This window comes from Neofelis nebulosa, chromosome 6, assembly GCF_028018385.1.
Source record: "Neofelis nebulosa isolate mNeoNeb1 chromosome 6, mNeoNeb1.pri, whole genome shotgun sequence".
Classification (NCBI taxonomy): domain Eukaryota; kingdom Metazoa; phylum Chordata; class Mammalia; order Carnivora; family Felidae; genus Neofelis; species Neofelis nebulosa.
Window position 1 is genome coordinate 5,974,850 of NC_080787.1, and position 21,294 is coordinate 5,996,143.

The following is a 21,294-nucleotide window of genomic DNA, read 5'->3' on the forward strand; positions in this document are numbered from 1 at the left end:
GGCTGTTTTCCCCAGCCTCTTACGTCTGAAGGACTGTGGCTTTGACCTGTTCCGCCCCTCTGCGGGAGGGTCTCATTGAGCAATGGCTGGGTTCCCGCTGCACCCAGGAAAGATCGTGGGACAGTGCTGCTGCCAGTGCACAGAGACTGGGCCAGGTGCCAGCCCGCCCCCCCAAAAGTCTGTGAGGTAGTGTAGCAGCAGCTTTTCAGGGATTATGGAAAATCACAACACACATCTGGCACCACCTTAAGGCTTCACCCTTAATGACCTTGTTTGAGCACCAGCAACTATGGCTTTTCTCTGGGGTCTGCTGGGACCATGTGGCCTCACATTCTCTACCAAGTGTCCTTCCAGCAGTGGAACCAGTACTCCCTGTGTGGCTCTAGAACCTCCCGGACCCCACTCTGGTCCTGGGGATTTGCCCTTCCACCAGAGCACTGCTAGTTATCGAGCTGTAGAGTTGCAGACTTTGCACTCTCCCTGTTTACAGTCTTAATGGAATTTTAGCCTTCTCCTTTCTCCCTTTTTAGTTTAGTCCCTGCAGCTGTTTCCAGTTTTCCCCCTTCTCTCCAGCTGCTTTTGGGGAGGGGTGCTTTTCCCATATTCTCACCACCGTCTCTGTCCTCTCTCTGCATGTAAAGCACCTCCCTGTCCTTCGCAGCTTCTGTCTCCCCAAGTTCACCAATCTGCGCCAGGTACCTGCTGAATTGTGTGGTTCAGGTTGTGCAGAATGTTGTGTTCATCCTCAGATCACTTTCCTAGTTGTGCAGGGTGGTTTAGTGTTGGTCTGGGTGTATTTCATGGACACGAGACAGAAAAAACGTCCACGCTTTTCTGCCATCTTGGCTCCCTCCCCAGAGAGCTGTGTTTTTAACTTCTTATTGCAGAGTAACTAAAGCTATTTGGATCCATTGGAAAACATGCTTTGTGCTTAATTGGCTCGTGAATTTACCATCTAAAAAAATTCTGGTGTATAACACCTCTCTCTTGGTTACTAAGTCCTCAATTGGAGACTAAGGTTTCCTAAGAGTTAAAATTCTGCTAAGTGTACATAAGACTGATGGAAATAAGGAAAGCAACCCTGTATGTAGGAAAGTAGGAGGTTTGTAAGAATGATATAAGGAATGGAAGTACATTTTTTGTTGAGGGTCAAAGAAAGTAATTTTGCCCTAAATGAGACTGGTTCGTTGCAGAGAAATGGCTTTGGGACAAAGTCTGAAGGCAAAGGAAAGTTGTAGAAGGTTCATGAAGGGACATCTTTGGAAAGGAATTTTATGTGTGTTCAGGATGGACTAAGGTTGAGATAAATGGAATTTTAAAAGTACCTTGGTATAAGGTGGAAATTCTGCTTTTCTCTCTATTCAAAAGTCAACGTTTTCTTGGACTGTTGATTTGCTTTTGATAAGACAATGTAAACAAAGGTTTTCTTTTTTGTTTGTCTGCCAGAAAAAGCAAAGCTTTAGGTTTTATCTTTGTCAGGTCTTTGATTACTTAGTTAAAACTTCTCAATGTTGAAGGAGCTAGGGTTTACTAACAATGATATAATGCTATACATTCGCCGTTAGGATCTTTTATTGCCGCCTTGGTTGAATAAATAAAGTTTTAAGATTTGTAATGATCTGTAATCCTATTTAGCATGTGCTTTATAACTTCCTAAGGTTTTAACAAACTTCCCAGGATTTAAAGGGTAAATGAAGTCTTTTTGAGCAACTAGGCCCTTTTATTTGGGATGCTAAGTTACTTGGAGAAGCACTGACATGCAACAGTAAATCTTAGGTTGTATTGCATGGGTAAATGTTGTAACTGCCCAAATATATATGCAATTCCTAAAGTTTTAATGTTTTGGTATAAGGTCATCACCTAATATTCTGATTGCTTGAAGTGTTATATGTTACAGAAATAACTGAACTTCTTTGTCAATTGCATCATAATGGACTCTCATCGGATCTTTAACAATGTGTATTTCTGAGTTTTTTTCATTTATAGTTGTTCTTATTCTCTCACAAAACGTGTTTCTTCTTCAAGAAGATTTATAAAAAGGACTTGTGGGACAAATACAGGTATTGGATGTCTGTAAGATTAATACTAAAATGGGTAAGAGTTTCCAGAGCTAAAAAGCTGCATTCAAACTGAACAAGGATTAGAAACATGGGACTAAATGAACTGAGGAAGATTATAGTTGTGTGACTCTTGTTGGAAATATTGCTTGTTCTCTAATGTTTGCTTTTCCAGATTAAGGAAACTTTCTCTTAAGATACCTATGATATACAGAAATGTCATAAAGTGGTCATTTGTAAACAACTGAGGCATTTATCTTTTCCCTCTACCTACGCCCTGAAATTCAAAAACTCTCAGTGAGTATTTTTTTCTTTCATGGCAATTACAATTGTTTGCATAAGTTCAGTAAGAATCTGTTCATCTTGTAACAGGTCACCTTTGTAAACACTGGTTATTTTACCAAGGCTTTGACTGGAATGTCCTATTTGAGATTGACATGCATAGACTCATATATGACCAGACAGCTTTAGGGAACTAAGGTTGACTTTGTGAAACATGGAGCCATAAAGCCCCTTGGAAATGGTGGCCTGATACCTTGCTTCCAGAATTTCCAGCAGTTTCCCCAGGTGAGTGAAGAAGGTCACTTCCCGGCAGGTGCAGGAACCTCAGGATACCTTGGGGACCTCGTGAAGAGGAATTCACCCAATTCTACAGGTATTGGAGGCCTGTCTGATGGCAAGTATTTGGCTTGGCCTCTGGCTTGGAGAGGCTACTAAAATTTCAATCTGGAGATTCCTTATAAAAGGTTCTAGCAAAGCAATGTTTAAGAGATCCTCATGATCGGGGCACCTGGGTGGCTCAGTTGGTTAAGAGTCTGACTTTGGCTCATGTCATGATCTCACGGTCTGTGAGTTCGAGCCCTGCTTCGGGCTCTGTGCTGACAGCTCAGAGCCTGGAGCCTGCTTCAGATTCTGTGTCTCCTTCTCTCTCTGCCCCTCCCCTGCTCACGTTCTGCCTCTCTCTTTCTCTCAGAAATGAATTAATATCAAAAATAAAAAAGATCCTCATGATCAATTGTTATTCTTGGTGAGCTTATGTAAATAATTAGGCCAGGTTTGTTAAGACTGGACTTGTTCTACAAATGCATTGGTCTCAATTTGGCTATCTCTGGAAAGAGGGATTTTTATAGAGGAAAAAAACTACGTTTCAACAACACACCATTATGGAAGTTAAATTCTAGTTCTGATTGTGCTTAAATGTTTGCTGTTTGCCTAAAGTAGAAAACCTGAGGTAAACTTCAGAAAAAATGTCACAGTTTTCATGTATGGACAATCTTCTGTGCTTGTTATTCTGTGGGGATAATAATAAGATCCCATGGGCATATGATTATTTAAACAATTGGAAATGGGATGGATTCCCCAAAAAGTTGTATGCAAAGACTTTTCTCACCGTAGACCTATCAACAGATAAAGACTTTCATGGTTTATATTCACTTGAGGCTTGGTTAATTCATAAATCTCTAAATATGCAAACCATATCCTCCCTAACCTGATCTGACAGTTACTAGAAACCCACCCCATATAATCCCAGGAAACCTGGTTTATTCAAAGGATGGGGCTACCCCTTTCAAAGAGTTGGAGGTGGAATTCACAGATATACAACCGAGCAAAGGATTCAGGTACCTCCTTGTAATAATCTGCACATATTCAGGATGGGTCAAAGCCTTCCCAACCAGGATGGAATGAAGTCGTGAGGTGGCCAAAGCTCTTCTTCGGGAAATCCTACCTTGGTTTGGTCTGCCCTTAACCATACATAGTGACAACGGACCTGCGTTTGTGGCGGACATTACACAAACCCTGACCAGGTCCCTCAACATTACCTGGAAACTGCAACACACATCTTAGCTCTCCGAGAGTACCTACCCTTAGAGCTAAAGGTGATGCCTACTAAAAAAGATTTTTCAAAAAAGTCATCAAAGAAGGGAATGTTGGGAAAATAAGTAAAGTTATGTACCAGAAGATGGCCAACAGGACTAACATAAACTCTAGTTCCCAGCTTAAAGACTCCTTCTGGGTTCTTCTTCCTGCCCCGCTTGCTGTGTGTGCCAAATTACTACTAATGTGGAATGCGGAAGTAACAGACGATGAATTGTCCCCCATGCTTGTGCTTGGGGCTCAGATCTCTGGAGAAGCATCTCCTCTGAGGCCGCCGGTGTAAAATGAAACTCTGATCCACCAAGAACTCCAAGTGCCGCTTGGTTTTTCTGCCAGCGACCCAGCCTGGTTCTGTAACAATACTGCACCACAACATATTACACTTTGTTTTGCCTTTGGATTGGAGCAACATATATTACTATATTATTACACACACACACACACACACACAGATGCACATGCACAAACATGTGCTCCACATGCAATCTCTGAACACTTTCGTGAAGATGACTAGGAGAAGAAAATGTTTCCCTTAGTTTGTACTACTTAGAAGTGACAGGCTTATAAATGATGTACTTCAATGTTTTCTGGAATATGTACAAACATACCCGCTTGAATGTGTTAACAGTTTATTCCTACAGGTGACATTGTAAAGAGAAATTCATGTTACCAGGAGGCAGTGGGAGTATCTGCTATTGATGGAATCGTGCAGGACTCAGAGCTCCATGCAAGAAACTATACCCCATTTTGATGTCATTATAGATTTACATAAGGTAAACATTTAGAAATGCCGTTCTTTCAGTCTCTTTACTTACATTTGACCACAAGGAGTGGACCGTGTTTGTAGATGAATAATGAAAGAACATTCTCATTTGGTAACTTCGTAGGAAGATTTTTGTATTAAACCAATACAAATCTGACCTTAGGAGAGGAAGTGTAAGTGGGATGAAAGAAATGAATGAGACAGGAGGGAGTTGAGATTGCAGAGAAGTAGGGGGACCGGGATCTTCCTCGTCCCTCAAACACAGCTGTTTTGAGGTCAGATCACTTGGAACACTCAGGAAATTGATCTGTGGATTGGCAGAAGGATCTCCACAGATGGAGGGAGACAGCTTGGTAGAATCAGGTGCATGTATGTGAATTGGGGGACATAAGGCAGGGCAGGCATGGAGGGGAGGGAACCCCTTCTGTGGACAGACAAAAGGGACAAAAAGAGAGAGAGAGAGAGGCTGTGAAATTGTGGTATCAAGTCAGCAAAAGAGGTAATCCTCTCTGGACCACGGATTGGGGAACAAGAAATATGGAGAGATCCAGTTTCTTTTTTGTAAACAGCCTTTGGAGCTGAAACTCAGAGGTTTCAAAGGAATTTCTCTGGAGCAGATGGAGCCTTTGGCACGCCTAGGGAGGGGAGCTAACCCTGGGGTGGTAGTGACCTCGGGGGCACACTGTGAGAGAGCAGTCCCCTCCCTCCATATGGAGAGTAGAGGGTGTATTGCTCCCCAAGGACAAAAGACCCTGCAGTCACCAGCAAAAGGCTGTTTGTCATCTGGACGGAGTGCTGCTACCCCAGAACGGGGAGCGCCCTGGGTGGGATCCTTGAAGACATCAGGTTTTGAATCCCAGCTGACCCCAGTGAGGCACAGGAAGAGCATGGTTTGGGACACCGGATCCAAGGATGAGAGAGCAGGGTGTCACCATTTTTCTCCCCATCACCATATGGTGGGGCCTGGGAGAGCAGAACAGTGGCCCCTAGTTTGGAGGCAGGACCTGCTTACACCAAATCCCGCCCCTCCGTGCCTGGTAACTGTTTCTCTACTGGAGTGAGATTGACACTGACTGAGCCAGACAGCCCCTCCTCGAGACCAACACAGCCCCTGGTCCCAGGGGCCAACAGACAATTCTTTGTTTCTTTGTTTTTTTTATCCTCTTCTCTTCTTTTTTCTTTCCTCCCTCTTCTCTTTTCTTTTGGAATCAGGCTCATAGTTTCTGATTTGTTTTTGGTCAATTCTTATTTTATACACATATACACACACACACCCACCCCCACACATACGCACACATAGCCACACACACACCCATAGGATTAGAAGCAGACTTGTTCACTGAAACTTGGTAGGCCAGAAGGGAATGAAAGGAAATAGTCAATGTGCTGAATGGGAACAATGTGCAGACAAGAATCCTTTATCCAGGAGGGCTGTCATTCAGAATAGAGCGAGCAATAAAGATTTTCTCAGACAAACAAAAACTAAAGTAGTTCCTGACCATTAATCCAGCCCTGTAAGAGATCCTAAGTGGGGGCGGGGGGGGGGGGAGCTCTGTGGTTGGAAAGCAGCAAAGACTGCAAAGGACCAGAGACATCACCACAAACATGAAACCTACAGATAACAGAATGGCACTAAATACATATCTTCCAGTAATCACTCTGAAAGTAAATGGACTGAATGCCCCAATCAAAAGACCTTGGGTATCAGAATGGATAAAAAACCAAGACCCACCTATATGATCCCTACAAGAGACTCATTTTAGACCTGAGGACACCTGCATATGGTCCTGTCAATAGATGCAGGAAAAGTGTCTGACAAAATACAGCATCCTTTCTTGATACAAAGCCACAAGAAAGTAGGGATAGAGGAACATACCTTAACATCATAAAAGCCATATATGAAAGATCCACAGCTAATAGTATCCTCCATGGCGAAAAACTGAGAGCTTTACCCCTGAGATCAGGAACACGACAGGGATGTCCATCTCACCACTGTTGTTCAACATAGTACTGGAAGTCCTAACCCCAGCAGTCAGACAACAGAAAGAAATAACAGGCATCCAAACTGGCAAAGAAGTCAAACTTGCACTCTTTGCAGATGCCATGATACTCTACATGGAAAACTGAAAACTCCATCAAAAAAAAAAAACTTCTGGAGCTGATGCATGAATTCATAAAGTCACAGGATATAGAGTCAATATACAGAAGTTGGTTGCTTTTCTAAACATCAATAATGAAGGAACAGAAAGAGATACCAAGGAATCGATCTTATTCCCAATTGCACCAAAAACATAGAATAGCTAGGAATAAATCCAGCCAAAGAGGTAAAAGATCTGTATGCTGAAAACCACAGAAAGCTTATGAAAGAAATTGAGGAAGAAGACACAAAGAAGTGGCAAAACATTCCATGCTCATGGACTGGAAGAACAAATATTGTTAAAATGTCGATACTACCCAAAGCAATCTACACATTCAGTGCAATCCATATCAAAAAACCCACCAGCATTCTTCACAGAGCTAGAACAAACAATCCTAAATTTTGTATGGATCTGCAAGCGACCCTGAATAGCCAATGTAATAATGAAAAAGAAAACAAAATCGGAGGCATCACAATCCGACTTTAAGCTGTATTACAAAACTGTAATCATCAAGACAGTATGGTATTGGCACAAAAACAGACATAGAGACCAATGGAATAGAATAGAGAACCCAGAATTGGACCCACAAATGTATTGCCAACTGATCTTTGATAAAGCAGGAAAGAGTATCCGATGGGAAAAAGACAGTCTTTAGCAAATGGTGCTGGGAGAACTGGACAGTGACACATAGAAGGAAAATGGACCATGTTCTTACTCCACACATAAAAATAAATTCAAACTGGATGAAAGACCTAAATGTGAGAAAGGAAACCATGAAAATCCTATGGTAGAAAACAGGCAGAACCTCTGTGGCCTAGACTGCAGCAATTTCATACTTGACATGTGTCTGGAGGCAAGGACAATAAAAGCAAAAATGCACTATTGGGACTTCATCAAGATAAAAAGCTTCTGTACAGCAAAGGAAACAATCAACAAAACTAAAAGGCATCTGAAAGAATGGGAGAAGATATTTGCAAATGACATATCGGATAAAGTGTTAGTATCCAAAATCTATAGAGGACTTACCAAACTTAACACCCAGAACACAAATAATCCAGTGAAGAAATGGGAAGAAGTCATGAACAGACACTTGTCCAAAGAAGACATCCAAATGGTAAACAGACACATGAAAAGATGCTCAACATCACACATCATCAGGGAAATAGAAATCCAAACCACATTGGGATACCACCTCACACCTCTCAGAATGACTAAAATGAAAATCTCAGGAAACAACAGATGTTGGTGAGGATGTGGAGAAAGGAGAACCCTTTTGCACTGCTGGTGGGAATGCAAACTAGTGGAGCCACTCTGGAAAACACTATGGAGGTTCCTCAAACAATTAAAAACAGAACGAACCTACAACCTGCAATCGCACTACTAGGAATTTATTAAAAAATCACAAAAATGCTGATATCAAGGGGCACATGCACCACAATGTTTATAGCAGTACTATCAACAATAGCCACATTATGGAATGAGCCCCAAAATCCATCGACTGATGAATGGACAAGGAAGAAGTGGTGTATATACACAATGGAATTTTAGTTTGTGATGGAAAAGAATGAAATATTGCCATTTGAAACAACTTGGAGGGAGGTAGAGTATATTTGATAAGCGAGATAAGTCAGTGAGAGAAAGATAGATATGTTTTCACTTATATGTGGAAGTCGAGACACTCAACAGATGAACATAGGGTAAGGGAAGGAAAAATAAGGTAAAACACAGAGAGGGGAAACCATAAGAGACTCTTAAATACAGAGAACAAGTTGAGGGTTGCTGGAGGTTGCTTGAGCAAGGGGGGATGGTATGAATGTATGATGGGCATTGAGGAGGGTACTTGTGATGAACACTGGGTGTCCTATGCAAGAGATGAATCATTGGGTTTTACTCCAGAAGCCAGACTACACTGTATGCTGAGTAACTTGAATATACACTAACTAACTAACTAACTAACTAACTAACTAACTAACTAACTAAGAAATGAATGCTACAACTTGTTTGTGTTAATTTTTCTTGGATTTACTAAATTATTATTGATGTATGCCATTTGACAAACTCAACGAGTAGCAATGTGAATATATATATGTAATGAAATTATTGCCACCATTGTGTTAGCTAACACCTCCATCACGTCACATAATTACCATCTCTTCTTCATGGTGAGAACATTTGAGATATACTCTCTAGGCCACCTTCAAGTTGATAATACAATAATATTAACCATCATCACCATGCTGTACATTAGATGCTCTGGAGTTATTCCTCTTCAAACTGGACGTTTGAACTCTGCCAACAAACATCTCCCACTTCTCCTATCCCTTAGCCCCTTGTAACCACCATTCTACTGTCTGTATCTATACACGTTTTCTGGTTTCCACAAATATGTGAGATCACATAATCTTTGTCTTTCTCTTCTGACTTGTTTCACTTAGCCTAATGCCCATAGGGTCCATCCATGTTGTTGTAAAAGACAGGATTTTCTCCTTTCTCATGGCCGAATAATAATCCTTTAGATATGTATGCCACATCTTATTTTTTATTTTTTATTATTTTTAATTGTTTATTTATTTCTGAGAGAGACAGAGTGCGAGTGGAGGAGGTGCAGAGAGGGAGACACAGAATCCGAAGCAGGCTCCAGACTCCAAGCTGTCAGCACAGAGCCTGACACGGGGCTCAAACCCATGGACAGGGAGATCATGACCCTAGCTGAAGTCAGATGCTCAACTGACTGAGCCACTCAGGCGCCCCCCACATCTTCTTTTTTAAATTTATTATTTAAATTCACATTAGTTAACATCTGGTGTAGTTTTGATTTCAGGAGTAGAACCCAATAATGCATCACTTACATATAACACTCAGTGACCATCATAAGTGCCCTCCTTACTGACCATCACCCATCCAGCCGATCGCCTTCCCCCAACAGTCTTCCAGCAACCCTCAGGTTGTTCTCTGTATTTAAGAATCTCTTATGTTTTGCCTCCCTCTCTGTCTTTATCTTATTTTTCCTTCCCTTCCCCTGTGTTCATCTGCTGTGTATCTTAAGTTCCACATATGAGTGAAATCATATGATTTTTGTCTTTCTCTGACTGACTTATTTCACTTTGCTCAACACACTCTGGTTCCAGTGATGTGATTGCAAATGGCAAGATTTCATTCTTTTCCATTGCTGAGTAGTATTCCATTGTATATATACACCGTTTCTTCTTTATCTGTTCATCAGTCAATGGACACTGGGCTCTTTCCATACTTTGGCTATTGTTGATAGCACTGCTGTAAACATTGGGGTGCACGTGCTCCTTAATTTCAGAGTTTTTGTATGTTTTGGATAAAAACCTAGTAGTACAAATGCTGGTCGAAGTGTAGTTCTGGTTTTAATTGTTTGAGGACCCTCCATACTGTTTTCCAGAGTGACTGCATCAGTTTGCATTCCCAACAAGAGTACAAAAGGGATCCCCTTTCTCTTCATCCTCACCAACGTCTGTGGTTTCCTCAGTTGTTAATTTTATCCATTCTGACAGGTGTGAGTTGGTATCTCATTGTGGTTTTGATTTGTGTTTCCCTGATGATGAGTGATGTTGAGCAACTTTCCACTTGTCTGTTAGCCATCTGGATGTTCTTTGGAAAAGTGTGTATTCATGGCTTCTGCCCATTTCTTCACTTGATTATTTGTTTTTTGGGTATTGAGTTTCATAAGTTATGTTGGATTCTAACCCTTTTTGCAATGTATGCCACATCTTCTTTATCCAGTTTTCTGTTTGGACACTTAGGTTGTTTTCGTATTTGGCTCTGTGAATAATGCTGCAATGAATATAGGGGTGCCTGCAACTCTCTGATACCCTGATTTCATTTCCTTTGGATATGTAGCTAGACGTTCGTTGGTGGATACCATAGTTGTCCTGTGTGTAATTTTTTCAGGACCTTCATATTGCTTTTCATACAGGGTGTATCAAGTTACATCCCCATCAACAGTGCACATGGGTTCCCTCATCAACTTTGGCATTTTCTTTCTTTTTGATACTAGGCATTTTAAGAGGTAAGAGGTGGTATCTGATTGTGGTTTGTTTTGCACTTTCCTGATGACTATTTATGTAGAGTACCTTTTATGTCTATATGCCATTTGTAGGTCTTTGGAAAAATGTCCATTGAGTTCCTCTTCCGTTTTTATATTTTTTTAAACGTTTATTTATTTTTGAGACAGAGAGAGACAGAGCATGAACGGGGGAGGGGCAGAGAGAGAGGGAGACATAGAATTGGAAGCAGGCTCCAGGCTCTGAGCCATCAGCCCAGAGCCCGACGCGGGGCTCAAACTCACAGACCGTGAGATCGTGACCTGAGCTGAAGTCGGACGCTTAACCGACTGAGCCACCCAGGTGCCCCTCCTCTTCCCTTTTTAAAGACGGAATTGCCTTTTATTTATGTTACTGATTTGGATGAGTTTTGGATAGTAACACGTTATCAGGTAGAACATTTGTAAATATTTTCTCCCATTCTATTGATTGACTTTTTATTTTGTTCATTTTTTTTTCTGAACAGAATCTTTTTAGTATCATGTAGTCCCACTTATTAATTTTGTTGTTGTGGTTGCTAAGTGCTTTTGGTATCATATTCAGGCTCTGGATTGAAATTTGGGTCACAAATGGTGGGCTGTGTTTGTAGTTAGGATAATGAAAGAACACCCTCATTTGGTAACTATCAACGTATCCAATGTTGGGTGGTTTTCTTTATATCATCTTTTAGTCTTAAAGTTTCAGGTCTTATGCTTACATCTTAACACATTTCAGATACCTTTTGCATGTTATCCTTGCTCAGGGGCCATGCTAATCTTCTCTGTATTGTTCTAATTTTAATAGTTTGCTGCCTAAGTGAGCACTCAAATGAGTTTTTGTGAGTGGTGCGACATAGGGCCTCCAATGTCATTTCTCTGCATGTAGTTGCCCAGGTTTCTCATGACCATTTTTTAAAGAGACTATGTTTCCCCATGAATAGTCTTGACACCTTTGTCAAATGTTAGTTGTCTGTCTATGGGTGGGTTTATTCGCGGGCTGTTCATTCTGTTCCTTTGGTGTATGGGTCTATTCCTTTAGCCAGTATCATACTGATTTCCTTCCTAGAGCTGTACAATATAGTGAGAGTCAGGAAGTTGGATGCCTTTAGCTTGTATTACTTTGTTGGGGTGGCCTTGGCAGTTTGGGGAATTTGTTTCAAATTTTTATTTAAATTCTAGTTAGTTACAGATAGTGTAATTTTGCTTTCAGGAGCCACTGCTTCCATATAACACCCAGTGCTCATCATAAGAAGTGCCCTCCTTGATACCCATCACCCATTTAGCCCATCCCCCACCCACCTTCCTCCATCAACCCTCGGCTTGTTCTCTAGTGTTAAGAGTCACTTATGGTTTGCCTCCCTCTACTTTTTTCCTTCCTATATTTTCATCTGTTTTGTTTCCTAAATTCCTCCATTGAGTGAAATCATATGGATTCATATTTCTCTGACTGACGTATTTCATGTAGCATAATATACTCTAGCACCAACCATGTTCATCCAAATGGAAAATTTCATTCTTCTTCTTTTTTTTTCAATATATGAAGTTTATTGTCAAGTTGGTTTCCATACAACACCCAGTGCTCATGCCAACAAGTGCCCTCCTCAATCCCATCACCCACCCTCCCCTCCCTCCCACCCCCCATCAACCCTCAGTTTGTTTTCAGTTTTTAAGAGTCTCTTATGCTTTGGCTCGCTCCCAATCTAACCTCTTTTTTTTTCTTCCCCTCCCCCATGAGTTTCTGCTCAGTTTCTCAGGATCCACATAAGAGTGAAACCATATGGTACCTATCTTTCTCTGTAAGGCTTATTTCACTTGGCATCACTCTCTCCAGTTCCATCCACGTTGCTACAAAGGGCCATAATTCATTCTTTCTCATTGCCACGTAGTACTCCATAGTGTATATAAACCACAATTTCTTTATCCATTCATCAGTGGATGGACATTTAGGCTCTTTCCATAATTTGGCTATTGTTGAGAGTGCTGCTATAAACATTGGGGTACAAGTGCCCCTATGCATCAGTACTCCTGTATCCCTTGGGTAAATTCCTAGCAGTGCTATTGCTGGGTCATAGGGTATTTCTATTTTTAATTTTTTGAGGAACCTCCACACTGTTTTCCAGAGTGGCTGCACCAATTTGCATTCCCACCAACAGTGCAAGAGGGTTCCCGTTTCTCCACATCCTCTCCAGCATCTATAGTCTCCTGATTTCTTCATTTTGGCCACTCTGAATGGCGTGAGGTGATATCTGAGTGTGGTTTTGATTTGTATTTCCCTGATGAGGAGCGACGTTGAGCATCTTTTCATGTGCCTGTTGGCCATCCGGATGTCTTCTTTAGAGAAGTGTCTATTCATGTTTTCTGCGCATTTCTTCACTGGGGTATTTGTGTTTTGGGTGTGGAGTTTGGTGAGCTCTTTATAGATTTTGGATACTAGCTCTTTGTCCGATATGTCATTTGCAAATATCTTTTCCCCTTCCGTTGGTTGCCTTTTAGTTTTGTTGGTTGTTTCCTTTGCTGTGCAGAAGCTTTTTATCTTGATAAGGTCAGTACTTCATTTTTTCTTTTAATTCCCTTGCCTTTGGGATGTGTCAAGTAATAGATTGCTAAGGCTGAGGTCAGAGAGGTCTTTTCCTCCTTTCTTCTCTAGCGTTTTGATGGTTTCCTGTCTCACATTCAGGTCTTTTATCCATTTTGAGTTTATTTTTGTGAATGGTGTGAGAAAGTGGTCTAGTTTCAACCTTCTGCATGTTGCTGTCCAGTTCTCCCAGCACCATTTGTTAAAGAGACTGTCTTTTTTCCATTGGATGTTCTTTCCTGCTTTGCCAAAGATTAGTTGGCCATACGTTTGTGGGTCTAGTTCTGGGGTTTCTATTCTATTCCATTGGTTTTTGTGTCTGTTTTTGTGCCAATACCATGCTGTCTTGGTGATTACAGCTTTGTCGTCGAGGCTAAAGTCCGGGATTGTGATGCCCCCTGCTTTGGTCTTCTTCTTCAAAATTACTTTGGTTATTCCGGGCCTTTTGTGGTTCCATATGAATTTTAGGATTGCTTGTTCTAGTTTCGAGAAGAATGCTGGTGCAATTTTAATTGGGATTACATTGAATGTGTAGATAGCTTTGGGTAGTATTGACATTTTGACAATATTTATTCTTCCAATCCATGAGCACAGAATGTTTTTCCGTTTCTTTATATCTTTTTCAATTTCCTTCATAAGCTTTCTATAGTTTTCAGCATACAGGTCTTTTACATCTTTGGTTAGATTTATTCCTAGGTATTTTATGCTTCTTGGTGCAATTGTGAGTGGGATCAGTTTCTTTATTTGTCTTTCTGTCGCTTCAGTATTAGTGTATAAGAATGCAACTGATTTCTGTACATTGATTTTGTATCCTGCAACTTTGCTGAATTCATGTATCACTTCTAGCAGACTTTTGGTGGAGTCTATCGGATTTTCCATGTATAATATCATGTCATCTGCAAAAAGTGAAAGCTTGACTTCATCTTTGCCAATTTTGATGCCTTTGATTTCCTTTTGTTGTCTGATTGCTGATGCTAGCACTTCCAACAGTATGTTATACAACAGTGGTGAGAGTGGACATCCCTGTCATGTTCCTGATCTCAGGGAAAAAGCTCTCAGTTATTCACCATTGAGGATGATGTTAGCTGTGGGCTTTTCATAAATGGCTTTTATGATCTTTAAGTATGTTCCTTCTATCCTGACTTTGTGAAGGGTTTTTATTAAGAAAGGGTGCTGAATTTTTCAAATGCCTTTTCTGCATTGATTGATAGGATCATATAGTTCTTATCTTTTCTTTTATTAATGTGATGTATCACGTTGATTGATTTGCGAATGTTGAACCAGCCCTGCATCCCAGGAATGAATCCCACTTGATCATGGTGAATAATTCTTTTTATAAGCTGTTGAATTCGATTTCCTAGTATCTTATTGAGAATTTTTGCATCCATATTCATCAGGGATATTGGCCTGTAGTTCTCTTTTTTTACTGGGTCTCTGTCTGGTTTGGGAATCAAAGTAATACTGGCTTCATAGAATGAGTCTGGAAGTTTTCCTTCCCTTTCTATTTCTTGGAATAGCTTGAGAAGGATAGGTATTATCTCTGCTTTAAACGTCTGGTAGAACTCCCCTGGGAAGCCATCTGGTCCTGGACTCTTATTTGTTGGGAGATTTTTGATAACCGATTCAATTTCTTCGCTGGTTATGGGTCTGTTCAAGCTTTCTATTTCCTCCTGATTGAGTTTTGGAAGTGTGTGGGTGCTTAGGAATTTGTCCATTTCTTCCAGGTTGTCCATTTTGTTGGCATATAATTTTTCATAGTATTCCCTGATAATTGCTTGTATCTCTGAGGGATTGGTTGTAATAATTCCATTTTCATTCATGATTTTATCTATTTGGGTCATCTCCATTTTCTTTTTGAGAAGCCTGGTTAGAGGTTTATCAATTTTGTCTATTTTTTTCAAAAAACCAACTCTTGGTTTCATTGATCTGCTCTACAGTTTTTTTTTAAGATTCTATATTGTTTATTTCTGCTCTGATCTTTATTATTTCTCTCCTTCTGCTGGGTTTTGACTGTTTTGCTGTTCTGCTTCTATTTCCTTTAGGTGTGCTGTTGGATTTTGTATTTGGGATTTTTCTTGTTTCTTGAGATAGGCCTGGATTGCAATGTCTTTTCCTCTCAGGACTGCCTTCGCTGCATCCCAAAGCGTTTGGATTGTTGTAGTTTCATTTTCGTTTGTTTCCATATATTTTTAAATTTCTTCTCTAATTGCCTGGTTGACCCATTCATTCTTTACTAGGGTGTTCTTTAACCTCCATGCTTTTGGAGGTTTTCCAGACTTTTTGCTGTGGTTGATTTCAAGCTTCATAGCATTGTGGTCTGAAAGTATGCATGGTATGATTTCAATTCTTGTATACTTATAAAGGGCTGTTTTGTGACCCAGTATGTGATTTATCTTGGAGAATGTTCCATGTGCACTCGAGAAGAAAGTATATTCTGTTGCTTTAGGATGCAGAGTTCTAAATATATCTGTCAAGTCCATGTGATCCAATGTATCATTCAGGGCCCTTGTTTCTTTATTGACCGTGTGTCTAGATGATCTATCCATTTCTGTAAGTGGAGTGTTAAAGTCCCCTGCAATTACCACATTCTTATCAATAAGGTTGCTTAATTTTGTGATTAATTGTTATATATATTTGGGGGCTCCTGTATTCGGCTCATAGACATTTATAATTGTTAGCTCTTCCTGATGGATAGACCCTATGATTATTATATAATGCCCTTCTTCATCTCTTGTTACAGCCTTTAATTTAAGTCTAGTTTGTCTGATATAAGTATGGCTACTCCAGCTTTCTTTTGGCTTCCAGTAGCACGATAAATAGTTCTCCATCCCCTCACTCTCAATCTGAAGGTGTCCTCAGGTCTAAAATGAGTCTCTTGTAGACAGCAAATAGATGGGTCTTGTTTTTTTATCCATTCTGATACCCTATATCTTTTGGTTGGCGCATTTAGTGCATTTACATTCAGTGTTATTATAGAAAGATATGGGCTTAGAGTCATTGTGATGTCTGTATGTTTTATGCTTGTAGCGATGTCTCTGGTGCTTTGTCTCACAGGATCCCCCTTAGGATCTCTTGTAGGGCTGGTTTAGTGGTGACGAATTCCTTCAGTTTTTGTTTGTTTGGGAAGACCTTTATCTCTCCTTCTATTCTAAATGACAGACTTGCTGGATAAAGGATTCTCGGCTGCATATGTTTTCTGTTCAACACATTGAAGATCTCGTGTCAATCCTTTCTGGCCTGCCAAGTTTCAAAAGAGAGATCGGTCACGAGTCTTATAGGTCTCCCTTTATATGTTAGGGCATGTTTATCCCTTGCTGCTTTCAGAATTTTCTCTTTAGCCTTGTATTTTGCCAGTTTCACTATGATATGTTGTGCAGAAGATCGATTCAAGTTACATCTGAAGGGAGTTCTCTGTGCCTCTTGGATTTCAATGCCTTTTTCCTTCCCCAGTTCAGGGAAGTTCTCAGCTATTATTTCTTCCAGTACCCCTTCAGCACCTTTCCCTCTCTATTCCTCCTCTGGGATACCAATTATGCGTAGATTATTTCTCTTTAGTCCATCACTTAGTTCTCTAATTTTCCCCTCATACTTCTGGATTTTTTTATCTCTCTTTTTCTCAGCTTCCTCTTTTTCCATAATTTTATCTTCTAGTTTACCTATTCTCTCCTCTGCCTCTTCAATCAGAGCCGTGGACGTTTCCATTTTATTTTGCATCTCGTTTAACGCGTTTTTCAGCTCCTCCTGACTATTCCTTAGTCCCTTGGTCTCTGTAGCAATAGATTCACTGCTGTCCTCTATACTGTTTTCAAGCCCAGCGATTAATTTTATGGCTATTATTCTAAATTCACTTTCTGTTATATTATTTAAATCCTTTTTGATCAGTTCATTAGCTGTTGTAATTTCCTGAGATTCTTTTGAGGGGAATTCTTCTGTTTGGTCATTTTGGATAGTCCCTGGAGTGGTGCAGACCTGTGGGGCAATTCCCCTGTGCTGTGGTGTATAACTCGAGTTGGTGGGCGAAGCCGCAGTCAGCCCTGATGTCTGCCCCCAGCCCACCGCTGGGGCCACAGTCAGACTGGCGTGTGCCTTCTCTTCCCCTCTCCTAGGGGTGGGATTCACTGTGGGGTGGCGTGGCCCGTCTGGGCTATTTGCACACTGCCAGCTTGTGGTGCTGGCTATATGGCATATTAGCTTGGGTAGATAGGAAGGTGCACGGGGGCAGAAGGGGCAGGCTTAGCTCACTTTTCCTTCGGTGATCCACTTCAGAGGGGCCCTATCGCAGGGGGAGAGAGTCAGACCCGTCATCGGAGGGGTGGCTTCACCTAAGCACAGCGTTGGGTGTTTGCGTGGAGTAAGCAAGTTCCCTGGCAGGAACTGGTTCCCTGTGGGATTTTGGCTGGGGGATGGGTGAGGGAGATGGTGCTGGCAATCACCTTTGTTCCCTACCAAACTGAGCTCTGTTGTCCCGGGGCTCAGCAACTCTCCCTCCTGTTGGCCTCCAGCCCTCCCGTTCTCTGAGCAGAGCTGCTAGCTTATAACCTTCCAGATGTCAAGTCCCGCTTGCTGTCAGAAAACACTCCCTCTGGCCCCTCCGCTTTTGCCAGCCAGACTCGGGGGTCTGCTTGGCTGGCGGGCCGCCCCTCTGCCCCGGCTCTCTCCCTCCAGTCCGTGAAGCGCGCACCGCCTCTCCGCCCTTCCTACCCTCTTCCATGGGCCTCATTTGCACTTGGCTCCAGAGACTCCATTCTGCTAGTCTTCTGGCGGTTTTCTGGGTTATTTAGGCAGGTGTAGGTGGAATCTAAGTGATCAGCAGGATGCGCGGTGAGCCCATAGTCCTCCTATGCTGCCATTTTCCTGAGACTTGGAAAAAATCTTTAGTGTTCTATAAAACATGTAGGTCATTCACAGATGGGAGCTAAGGTAGCTGGGGAGGTCTAGGAAGTTACTTGTCCTCTATGAGATACATGAACTAATAGAAGAGACAGATTAGGTCTGTCTGGAATTGTCCTCCATAGTCATTGTCCCTGAGGATTGCCACGTCTGGGCATCTCAGTGACAAGGGCTAATTAAGAGCGTGGGGCATCCGTTCCCCAGAGACGTCAGCAGGGGAAGGGACTTGGTTCTGTGTGCCAGCCCAGCCACAGCTCAGAGTCATAGCTCCCTCTCGCCTGGTTGAAAGGGTCTCATAGACACACAGGCAGGTCACCGTTCTCAGGACACCATACTTAGAGTCTGTGACTGCCTTCATCTTCTACCTCTGAGAGCCAACGTGCAGATCTCTGGTGTCACACGAGGACCTGTGAAGTCACCCTGAGAAAGTGTCCTTTCTCTTAAGAAAAACGTACGGATGCCCCAGTGCTGGTCGAGTCAACCTTTGCGTTTCCTGCAGGCACTGATCCTACATGTCTGCGTTCCTGTCCCCAGAGCTGTATTTAGGCAGTAACTTGGAATGAGGTAGGGAAATAGCTTTGAATCCACAGGGAAGGCGAATAAAGGTGAGTGAAATATAACTTGGTCCCTGTGTTGCTGTAGGAATTGGCAAGTTAGTTCATTTCCAGTTGGAATTGTTCTTGAAAGAAACAAATCTGTATTGATTGCATATATGGTTTATTGTCTACAATAACAGACTGTGGATATTCACCAGATAGAAGAACTAAATTTACTTGTCAGTATAGATGTCAACAGGTCGTTCCTAGACATCCATTCTATTGTAGTACATTCATATTCCTCTGTATGCACAAGTGGAAAATAAATATTCATATTGAGTGGTAATAAAATATGCCCTTCAGTATTAGAACAGTAGACTCTGCATATGTGTAAAAATATTAGAATATCTGCTTCAAGTCCCTCCTTTGGTTCCTTATTATCTGTGAAATTAGATTCTATTTGTGCTCTACGCTTAAAACACAGTGTCAATATTTACACTACTTGCCCATTTTGTCTCATGGGAGTTACCAAAAGCTCTAAGATAGGTATGGCATTTTACAAATACTGTGTTGAAAATTACAAGGGGGAAGGCACATGTAATGAATATTGTGTGAGTGCACCTTTATTTGAATTTATTGTTCATAAGAAATGATGATCCTTCAAGTGAGTACAAATAGCAATATGATGACGAGAAAAGCAGTAAGAAACCTGAGTGTTTACTTAATTGATGAATTAGGGAAATGGCATGATGTTTGTATATCTGTATGTGCATGTGTGCATGTGCATGTGTGTTGTGTGTGTGCGTGTGTGATTGCACTGAGGTGTGGTGTAAAGTACACTAGGTCCCGTCCTTCTGTCCTTGCACACAATCATGAATGGACTCTTGTATGAACACTGTTCGTGACCTGCCCACAGGCTCTTTACCTGCTGGGGCTCCAATCCAAACCCTAGTTGGAACGAGTGTGGGCTCCAAGGTTCACAGCCATTCCCTTCGTGACAGAATTGCCATCATCTGAAAGGAAGCCACATTGCCAGGTGGTCTGGGGAACACACTGGGGGCAGCTCACAGCCAGAGACAGACTGTGGGATGTACAAAAGGTGCCAATGACAAAGCAGGCCTGAGTCGGATGCAGTTCATGTTCCAAAGCAGTGGTGTCCAAGAGAGTAGAAAGTGCCCACAGGAAGCTTTGTCAATTTAAAATCATCAAAATTAGATAAACTCTAAACCCAGCTTTCTGCTGCCTGCGAGGATAAGCGAGCATCGGCAGAGGCCACTGATCCAGGCGGGAGCATCTGTCCAACTGAGCCATGGCCTGGGCCCAGGAAGGGCGCCTCCCCGCAGCTGCAATCCAAAGACCCAAAGATTCCCAGGATGCTTGGAGGCGCCAGCACGGTGAGGACTGACATGTGAGGGTGTATGCACCTGTCTCTGGGGAGCCCAGCCTCCTGCAGGAAGCCTGCTGGGCCCAGCCCGGGAGGACCCCAGGCAGAAGCCAAGTGCCCCGTGTGCTGGACGAGCGGGGACCCCGGCAGCCCTCGTGTGCACTCAGCCTGTGTGGCGGCTGCAGCCGGCCATCCTGGGCTCACCTACACGACATGTCCCATCGCCCCTCTGCCGTCACCCCTGTCCAGGGTCAGCCGGGAAGGGTGACGGACACTGCCCAGCTCCTTCCCATCCACCAGGAGCAAGGAGAAGGGGCGGGCAGAGACCTCTGTGTGAGAAGCACAACCAGGTCCTGACCCTGCTCCATGAGGAGGACCCGGAGGTGACCCGCGTGCGTGCTGGCGAGGCCCCGGGGCAGGCCAAGGCTCCCGGGTCCCTGAAAAGCAGGTGGCTGATATGTCAGAGATTAATAAGCATTCAAAGCAAAACACCCTCAGAGCGGAGAAGGAAGGTGCAAAGGAAGGCTGGAATTACCCTCTGAATTTGAGGGCCGGAAGCAACTTCTAGAACGTGGCCAAGAAGCAGTTCTTCCGAGGTTAGCCCAGGAAGAGAAGGATATTCAGTGGAAATGTGGTGCAAACCTACCAACATTTTCAAAGGACATCTGCACATCCACTGGTCTGCTGAGGAAAGTAGCAGAGGACAATGTGCTGTCTGAATGGGACCGGCTGTCACACATTCAACACTAATGATGTCTGTTTTGAATGAAGAGGAGGAGGCTGCAGGTTTCCTCCCCTGAATCCTGCTTGGCAGAAAAGTGTCTAAAAATTTCGAGTGGACACTCTCTGAACCCTGAGACAGCACACCTTCTGTTGATTGTCTCTGAGGACAAGAACCAGGTGAGATTTCTTTCGGAGAGAAAACAAAATGTTCCCTCTTTTCCCAAAAATATTTGCAGCCAATACTCTTGTCCTGGGTTTTCCATGGTTCTATTACGGCATCTTTGGGAGGTAGAAGTGGGACACAA

The 21,294-nt window shown here is 42.4% G+C and overlaps 1 pseudogene; it reads right to left on the reverse strand.

Moving 5' to 3' along the window:
* Positions 1-11,606: 11,606 nt before the first annotated feature.
* Positions 11,607-11,705, reverse strand: LOC131515574 (U6 spliceosomal RNA; annotated as a pseudogene).
* Between the last annotated feature and the right edge of the window lie 9,589 nt (positions 11,706-21,294).